This window comes from Pinus tabuliformis, chromosome 3_1 (genome assembly GCF_031772625.1).
Source record: "Pinus tabuliformis cultivar Carrire ecotype Pingquan chromosome 3_1, CPIR1, whole genome shotgun sequence".
Classification (NCBI taxonomy): Eukaryota; Viridiplantae; Streptophyta; class Pinopsida; order Pinales; family Pinaceae; genus Pinus; species Pinus tabuliformis.
In genome coordinates, this window is record NC_142301.1 from 605079573 (window position 1) to 605090151 (window position 10579).

Below are 10579 nucleotides of genomic sequence, written 5' to 3' on the forward strand. Positions count from 1 at the left end.
TTCTCCTTTCCTCTAGGATGCTAATTTATTTTATTCCTTTATACATATACCGTCTATTTTGATACTGTAAATGTGTAATATCAAGCAAAATCTACATCAATTGGAGGTAACACTCATGGAGTATCCTGAGTCTCTTGATGACTGTGGCACTAAGAATGCTGAAGAAATTGAAAGAAAAGTCTCTTCCCACATAAAGAGATTAGAAGCTGAATATGGGTTAATAGATCCTGTGACTAGTAAAGACACTAGATCAAATTCTGGATAACACAACCTTTCCTCTCCCCTTTTTACTACAGTTTTTATTGACGTTGTGACATGGGTGTACCTGTGACATGTGAGTGCTCTATGTTTACTGCTAGTGACATGAGCATTTCCAGGGTTGTGGTGCGATATCATCCTGTGACGAGAGGTTCAAGGAAGGGAATAATACGTGGTCCTTTACAAAAATTAGGTTTTGAGATTCTCATTTTTGAGAAGTACCATGTTAGAACTTTTAAGTTTTTATATTTTGATCATTTATAGTGGCCTTGGTACCACCATAGTGTGTGCAATTCCTAGACATTTCTAAGCTACTTGAGAGTTTTTATAGACAACTTAATGCTAGTTTATATTATATTTATCATTTATTTGACAATTTTAGATTTGATTTATCCTGTCAGTGGGAAAAGTGTATGAAATATTACATTATTGGTCATCAATTAGTAAGGCGACTAGTAATTTTTACTCATAAAAAAAATAAATATCACAATAAATGTAATGACTATGTGGATCACTCTGTGAAATTTTTCACATTTATATTATGGCGTTCTTGCAGGAGAGAGTGATCTCCATGTTTGGTCATACTGGTTTCTCTTTTCAGATGCTTATGTGAATGGACTGAGAGCTACCTTTCTTCGGTATAGAAATTCAGGTGTCCCTCCTTTTCATTCAATATGTGGAGATTCCCCACCATTGAAGGACCTTGATAGTTTTGAAGCCAATCTTATGGACATAACAGATGGATCTGGTCCAAATCAAGATTTTTCTCTGGCGATTGGAGAGGGAGTAGTAGCTCGAGAATTGTTTAGTATTCCTCTTGTGGATCTTGAAAGACAATGTAGGAAAAATGGTTTATCTATTCGTGGTGGTAGGGAGGTAATGGTTTCCTGATTTCTTATCTTAGAAGAAGCAGAGAAGCATAAGAACCAAGATCAAGATGAGGATGTCAGGTATGGGTATAAATTTTCAATCGGAGGGAAGCATGCAAGAGAAATTGATGCTTATTTGAAATTGGAAGGGGGAAGGTGGAGCATAGGTGAAGAAAGAAAATACATACTTGATGATGATAAGGACTATATGTCCAGATCTAGGAAAAATGTTCAGGAAGAATCATCTTTATGGTCGGGATAAGGAACGTGAATTAGTGGATGCCTCTTGCAGTGGAACTTTACTAAAAAATGCTGGTGTGGTGATGGTAGTGTCACGTAAGGTTCCCCCAATAGTTCAAAATATTCTAGGCAATGTCAAGGAAAATTACTTTCTCTATTCCTTAACTCACATTTCGCCCGATCAATGTTTTGATAAACCAATTATCAGGATCATAGAATGATATTATCTTTAATGAGGGAGTCCAAGGGCTAACAATTTAAGGAGATGATCTTTTTTTTTAATCAGACAGTCTTGTCTGACTTGCAAGAATTGGGTGTCAAATGCGCTGCCGAGAAAATCGTATTCACATTTCAAAATTTCAAGTATGACTTGGGGTTGATTTTGACTGAGAATAGTTCGCTTAATACCGTTTAGTCAAGGAAAAGAATCAAATTTAGAGTCCATTTGAATTATGATTCATGACACGTAGTAATAAAGTTGGTGAGATTAATAGGGTTCATCCTTGCCGTGATATGTTACACTCAAATAGCATGAATTTCAAAAGGGTGAGATAGGATATAAATATTGGGAAATTTTGACCAAATAAATAACTCAAACCTTACACCTAAGATATGATATAAATCTTGGGAAATTTTAACCAAATAAATAACCCAAACTTTAAACATGCTAGTGTGAAATCAATTGTTTGAAGTGTGGCTAATGAAGACAAATTTCTTAAATACTTTTAAAATTTAACATACAAATAATTTATAAAATTAGGGCATTTCGTTGTCAATCAAATGTCAAACCGGATAGCAATTCATGCATTAACCCGCAATGACAATCCCAAATCGACAAGGCATACTGGACAAATGTTCAAAACTCATTGGGAATATCCTAATCCTACAGAATGCTCGTCTAAAGCAACGGAAAATGTTACCTAGCTTGGGACATATGGAATGTTAATTATATAAAGTGACCAAAAGATAAATAATTGACACTGGCTATCGGAACCAACACAAAAAATGAATGATAAACAAAATGAAAATGGGGAAAAATGTCGCATACCCACTGCATGAGGCTGTCATCCGCTTCCATACTCAAAGCTTCCCAAGACTAAGCAGGTCATTCAACAAGTGTCCACATCCTCGTATCCATAGTAGAATTCATCAGATTTTATGAAAAAATAAAACACCAAAATAAGACAATGAAATCCTTGAAAATAGAAATGAACTAAGATTAGTTGTCCATCTTTGCAGCTGCTAATGCAACTTGCCCACGCAGACGACCAATCCTTCTTGATGCAATAAGCCCAGCTTTTTGCCCCAGTGGTGCATCACGACATACAATACTAGCATGAATAATATGTTGATGCTTACCACCACCATGAGGATGCTCAACTGGATTCATAGCCACAACGCGAACCTTGGGCCAACAATTTCTTTTGACCCTATATATGTGGTATGCATTGCCAGTCTTGAGCGTTGTTTTTTCTCTTCTTCCACCTCTAGCAACTTGACCAATCATAGCTCTACAACCACTTGGGAAAATCTTCTTAGCTCCAAAGGGAAGATTCACCCTGGAAAATGAGACAATTAGAGTTAGCCCTCCTGTCATATAACAAAATTGAAATTCAACATAGAACCGAGATTCAACATACAATCTGAAAATAAGGCCCCAAGTAACCTGTAAAGTGTGATTAACATGTTTCCTATAAATTTTAAGAAGCATTAAAATAATTATTTTTTCTTTCTAATATTCCCATTCAGACAACATAGATCTATGGAACCATGATAAAAGTTAAGCAGTCCCACTCTTCATTCTCATGTTTCCACTACCAAATATTCTAGCTTAAAGTCATTTAAATAAATTTGTTGATGTTGACTATGTTGTTTTTCTATGCGTGGTGTTATAATCTAGACAAAGCACCACATGAGATCATGTTCTCTTATTTTGAACTCCATTTTTCTTACATGCCATCTTGCATATATGTTATCCATCAAGATTATGGGCGTGGCACTTCCAATAAGGTTATGTAAGCTGATTCGTCTGTTACTCATGTAAATCTTCTTCTAAATGGTTAAATGTATATGTGTAAAGCTAAGATAGGGCTTTATTTGACCTTTTCCTATTGCTCATTTTTTCCTGCAATGTTTACTCCACGATCTATTGGAAAAACTAGTATCTACCAACATATTTGTGGAGTCAATTCTTGGCTATGTGGCTGACTAGTCAGAATCTAATCCATCAAAGTCACCCAAGGATTGTTCTTGGCCCCATCCACATGAAATGGCTCCTTGCAGAGTCAAATAGCCCACAAGGAGCACATGTCAAAAGTAGGATTCGAATCTAGGTGGAGAGGATAACTTCTCCTAAACATCCAAGCTAAAACCTGTTAACTTGTTTGAAGCTTGTGATTATGCTTTCACATTGAAAAAATAAAAAATGTTTTCACACACAGAAAACAAGGTTACATTATCCATCAAAAAGCAACAAACCAAAGACAAACAGATACATAATGTAAAACTTAACTCTAAAACATAACTGAAAGTTTCTTTTAAGACCTGACATGTCGCATGTAAACTTGGTAAAATAAAATAAAAAATCTGTTCAATATTAACATCATGCTATAACCGACCCGGATGCGGGTGATTAAGACAAGCAAGAGTGGCACGGGCCATCACGTGGCCGGGTGTCAAGACCTCAAGGTGGGACGGTACCACGTTGCAAGAAATTCAAGGGGAGTAAATAAGGCGGAGGCTGGCAAGGGGATGGCATTAATGCCAGTCCTCTCGGCTCGAGGGAAGCAGGTAAGCATGCGAGGGAGGAAGGAGGTTAAGTGGAAGAGTATGGCGGGTTTGCAGGTTACAAGCGCGTCTGGTTCTGTGACCCTCCTCTGTGCTCGCCGCAAGGTGAAAGCAGAGCCGAGGTGGGAACCTGGCAAAGGTGAGACGGCGGAGAGCACAGGGAAAACGACGGTGAGTTCTCTGTTGAACGTTTGGTTGACATTCCTTGCTGTTAGCGAGGTGAATTTGCAGGGTCATTGGGTACGCCAGATGCATTTGCTTTGTCACTGGGTTGGTAAGGTCTGTGAGGAAGATTTAGGAATTAGGAGTGCGTTCTGGCAAGGGGCACTGGTCGCCCGCTCGTGGAACGAGCCCTCAGGACTGGTTCTGGTTCCTGAGCGAGATTGGAGGCCGCATTCGGACCTGCCACTGGGAGCAGCGTTGATTTGGGCGACTATCCAGAGCATTGACGGTGACAGCATGCCGCGAGACAGGCTGCGAATGGGTAGCAGGAGAGGAGGAATTCAGGGACGCGCTCCGCCGAGAGATGACCATCACTCCCCCTCTTCCTCAATTGAGGTCACCTCCCATCCTCGTTGGTTTCAGGACAGCAACGACGAAGTGGGAGGGCAGAGGGAGAGTAGCCCAGCTGAGGGAGACAGTCGCAGGGAGCTTCCAATTCTCAGGTATCGCCTCCCCTGTCCGCATGTTAATTCCTCTCTGATTGTGACAATTGAAGTTGAACATGATTTGGAGCCTCAGCAACAAAAGCAGCACAACAGCAGGGATGAATCCCCTATTGCCTGCCTGCCCATGGGTGGAGAGAGCGGAGGAGTTCAGCCTGTGCTTGTACCGGGGATGGGATGGTCTGTTCCGTATACTGCAAGAGAGAGGAAACTGGAAAGACCAGGCCTCCATATGAATCCAGACGCAGGCCCCTCGGTTCCCGTAAACCTTCATCCGCCGGATTTGAGCAAAGGAAAACAGAAAATGGAGGACTTAGATTTCAATTGGGATTATGTTGCTGATTCCCTGGTGCATGCGGCTCCCTGGCCAGGTCCAAGGGAACTTGCCAGAAATGACAGTCCTCACAAAATCATCCAGCTCTCGGATTCTGAGAACACGCTTCACTTCGGATGCCGAATTAAAGAGCAGCTCCAGTCTACGAATGAAGAATGATGTTGCTATGGTATTTTTGGATTTTTGTCTCAATTTCCATATGTCGGCCTTCCTGTCCAAGTGTCCAATGTATGTGTTCAGTGTTATATGTCTGTGTCCAAGTGTCAATATGTTTATGTGTTTCTTCTGTTCAGTCCAGCCATGGACAGTTTATCAGTGTCATGTAATAGAGCTCGCGGGTGCTGCAATGTGGGCAAGGCCAAAGAGACTGAGAAATCTTAAACCTTGCCCTATGTAATCTTTTTGTATATATGTTTTACACAGTTAATAGAAGTAGTCATATTCAGCAAAAAAAAAAAACATCATGCTATAACCCCCCCAAAAAATATTAGTAGTATATGTGTTTGTATTGTGGAACTCCATATAATGTATATCTATTATCTATTTTATATTGCTTTTTCACTGTAACTCATGTCAAACACAACTCTGTGCTTATTGGGCTTCAAACATCTCACATTGTCTTTGTAGGCCTACACCATCCACTTATGGATATTCAATCATCACAATCTCTCTCCTTATGGTTTCACACTCAGTGGTAGTGATAACCCAAGACCTGCTCCAAATGTCCCTCTCTATATATGATAAAGGAAAAGGGCATATAGGCATTCATATTTGCAATAAAAAATGGCTTGGCTCCTCGAAAAGCTCCACGTGACAAAGAAAAAATCTCTTTTGCTTTGATGGATCCACCTAACAAAGGGCATGACCCTGAATGTTTTCTTTTTAAAGGTTTGACTTTTAACTCAAATAATCCCTCTTGTTCATTCTTCTACACCTACAAGCCAACCTTCGTAATGGTTCTGATTCTCTATGCCTCCTAGGCTAAGGTGGAGGAGTCTTACTACCATGCCCATAGGTTGATTCGAGATTAAATAGTGTATGTTTGATGCTGAAAGACATCAATGTGTATCCAAGTCCTGAGGCTTTTTCTTGAAAACTATTATGGTGATACACGTGGGCAAGAGTTTTTCATCATTGCATTTATCTTTGTGCTTGACAAAGAAAATGTTATGTACAATATGTCCTGGTTTATGGAGGGTTGGCCTTTTTTTTTTCGAGGCCTTGGCAGACATGTTTTAATATATTCACTAAATTCTTATCCTTAGGCATTATTTGGGTGCAAATTTCTAGCCTGCCTCTTGGATGTCAGAATGCCAACTCCCTCAAGGAAATTATAAATGTTTTTGTAGATTTGTTTCCATGGCCACAGGGATAGTTGATCTGTCAAATTAAACCTCTACCCAAATACTTTAGCTTTATTTGAGAAAGGGTCTTGCAGAAAAATTCATGATATATTATAATCGCTACAGTTGGACATAAATGTTGGATTATGAACACATTTCTTTCTGAGCATAACCTCGTCTAAAGGCTAAATCTAAAACTGTTTCTCAAGCAAGTATGCACAGAAATAGAGGACAACTTGATGAGAGGACAATGTGGTCAATCACCACTGGGTAGAAAAAAGCTCAGATAAATCTAATCTCAGGCCCTCCTGACTATGAATTTCTCACCTTCCTTTGGTACTAGCACTGGTCCTGCCAATGTTAGGGGAACTGTAGAAAATAATATTGCGGATAATATGTCGTCTTAGCTTGGGGAGATGATGCAGCTCAAAGAAAAGAAAACCAGATCTTTATGATAAGATTAAGGGTGAATGTCAATCTTACATCCTCCTAGGGCCAGCTCTGGTCCTGAGATGTTGGGTGAAATTGTATCAAATATTGTGGCTAATGTGTGTTCTGAGCTGGGGAAGATTTTGGAAATTAATCCTTCGGATAAGAGGATGGGTGAAAGGAAATCGGGATTGCTAAGGAACCTGTGAACTTCAGAGAAGCCTTTTTTGAAATATGATGACAAGGGTTGAATTGAATTTAAGTTAAATAAGAAATAAAAGGGGAAATCTTTCCGATTATATGACCCTTCAATCAAGAAGAGGATGGATAAATTGGTTCTTTTTGGTCAACTTTTTGTTAGGGTTTTCAATTATCTAGTATAATATGTAATGTTGTCAATCTCGAAGTATAATGTGTTTATCGATCATTTACTAAGAGACCAAACAATGTATCACATAAGCTAAATAATTGACATAGCGATCTTGTACATTAATTTCTCTCTAATAAACTTATATTTACTTGCAGCAAAAATGAAATTGAAGGAAAACACAAATTAAAACAATGGCATTCACTAAAGATTCACTAGTTTTCAAGTGGGGGTGGTGATACCGTCCACTAGAGTTCTTCTTAGCTCCAATATTCTTAGCTCCGGAGGGAAGCTTCACTCTGGTGGTGCCATTATCGATATTGTGGCTGACGGCAATGGCATAATCTCCAAAAGCCCTAGCAAATGAAGCCCGATCATCGACATTCTGTTCTACGATGTAGACAATGCCTCTCTCCGGAATAGATCTCAAGGGAAACATGTTACCCACAGCCAAATTGGCCTTCTTTCCGCACTAAAAAAAATTGTCCCGTGTACATACTTTCGGCTGATATGAAGAGATATTTCTGATGCTTGTAACATAATGGGTGTCTGAGGCCACCTTTCAGAGGGGAGGGCCGCGACCAGGGTCATGCATTACGTCCTTGACAATTCCCCTGATGTAGCCATTGCGCTCGCCATATTCGAGGCTTCTAAAACATGCACATCCCTTCCTATGATGGGTGTGGGATATGAACATAGAGCCTGCTCCTGTTCTCTTTGCACGAATAATGCGACCCATGTATGCAAACCAGAGCATATCACTACACCAGGGAAAATTTTAAGAACCCCCCTAAATTTACATGTATAATAAATGGGTGAATCTCCATGGTATATAGGAAAAATGGAAGGCGATTTTATCAATAATATGATATGTATATATAATTTTTTGGCGAATCTCTCACCAGGCATGACGAATATTTTACTCAATTATAAAATCTTGTGTTTATTGAATACACAATGAAATCATTGCATTTCTTTAAAATATCTTTTGAAATCAAAATTACCGAAATTACATATCGATAACCTAGTGGGTGTAGGATAAAATTCACCCATGCCATTCATAGAAAGCATGAGAAAAAACCTAATACTATATATAAAACCAAGAAAAATTCAAATTCATCACTTCTAGGGACCTCGTAACTACCCTGCGAATACACAAGTATGTTCCTGTTTGCAATTAGAAAATTACCCAAATTACAATCTGTTTACTCCACTTCTAGGAATCTATTTACTCCACTTCTAGGGACCTCGTAACCACCCTGCCAATACACAAGTATGTTCCCGTTTGCAATTAGAAAAATTACCCAAATTACAACCTGTTTACTCCAGCATATGTTGGAAAGTTATAGAAGGATGACTAGTGCAATCAATCCATTCCTTTTAGCCCTGGATTTGTTTCATTTTAAAACAGAAGTATACAAATATACTTGTCAAATGTCTATGCTTTAACCATTCACATTAAGATGTTTTTACAATATAATTTCCTAAGTCTATTTAATATCTTCATTATCATAAAAACCAACCTATATCCATCTTAACTCCACATCTACCACTCTTAGGGGGATGAAATCTATTTATCCCTCTGAGCATTTGGTAGACCCAGAATTAAGATGGATCTAAGATAGAATTTTCCCTTTAAATAGTCTATGCTCACATGAATACCATGGGTCAATACCATGGGTTATCATAAACCTAGAACTTAAAAATTACTATTAGTAATTTATAAAAATTAATAAAATTAATAGTTGATTTTTATTTTATTTTTATTTTAACCAACCTAAAATGTTTAACATACATTAAATTACAACATCCATTTTTACTCTTGATCGGATCAAATATTTTTTCACTCTATGCTAGTTTGCATATCACAATATTTGATACCTCTCGGGGGTTAGTAGATCCAGAGTAAAATGGATCTATGCTGGTTTAATTCCCCCATTTAAATAGGCTACATTCCAAGTGAATACCATGGGTCAATACCATGTGCCATTTTGGTGAATACCATGGGTCAATACCATGTGCTATTTTTACTTTTATTAATACAGGGTTAATAATGTTTTTTTGCATGGTATTAATAACAATCTAGTCCATGGTATTTGTCCCATAGTATAAATATAAGGTGACTTATGGAGTAAATATAAAAAAATGTTTTATTTGTTTACCATACCTCTTGTTTATTTATATTTTTATTAATTTACCATACCATTCATAAATACAAGGTGACTTATGGAGTAAATATAAAAAAATGTTTTATTTGTTTACCATACCTCTCGCTTATTTATATTTTTATTAATTTACCATACCTCTTTTACAAATATGGTATTTGGCCCATAGGATTCACTTAAATAAAACCTTTTTCTTGAGCCTTCATAAATAGAACGAGGGTTATGGACTAAATATAAAAAGAGGTTTTATTTATTTACCATGCGTCTAGTTTATTTATATTTTTATTTATTTACCATACCTTTTGAGTAAGTATAAAAAGACGTTTTATTTATTTACCATACCTCCACTTTACTTATATTTTTATTTGTTTACACCCTTGCATGTATATAAGGTGACTTATGGAGTAAATATAAAAAATGTTTTATTTATTTACCATACCTCTCATTTATTTATATTTTTATTAATTTACCATACCTCTTTTATAAATATGGTATTTGGGCCTTTGGCCCATACGATTCACTTAAATAAAACCTATTCTTGAAAATGGGCGAATGGATTCACTTAAATAAAACCTATTCTTGAAAATGGGCGAATGGAAGGTTGTAACTCCTAATTTCAAGGGCTAAATTTACCTTTTTTACCCTCTCCCTTAGAATAAGGTGGGCCATTTGGGGTGATTTGTAAAAATGTACTATGATACAAAATATTCGCCCACTAAAAATTTAAAACCCCTTAATTTCGCCAAAGGGCGAACATTCGCCCCTAAAATCACCCCTACACTACACAGAGAGTTTGGATTTGTTGTGCCTCTGAAATTGGAAGTAACATATATGGCTATACATATAACCGACATTTATACTAGTTTCACTGTAAAGCTTTGAAAGTAATAGTAAAATCCAGACTTACATGCTCGTAGTTTGAAGCAATGCGATTGAAGAGGTTTTTTCTGTATCTAGTGGCTGTTTGATGCAAATTCTGTGATTCCTCTACTCAGGACCCCAAATGCAGGGATTGCACAGAAGATGAAGTATTACATGATTTAATAGTATGGACTATGGATTTTTTAAGGGTGGAAGAATCAATCATGCCATGGAAAATACAATGTGAATTCAAAATGTGCA

At 37.6% G+C, this 10579-nt stretch overlaps 1 pseudogene; it reads right to left on the minus strand.

Annotated features, from left to right (window-relative positions):
- Window positions 1-2580: 2580 nt before the first annotated feature.
- LOC149188456 (large ribosomal subunit protein uL2-like) lies at window positions 2581-8031 on the minus strand (annotated as a pseudogene).
- Window positions 8032-10579: the final 2548 nt, after the last annotated feature.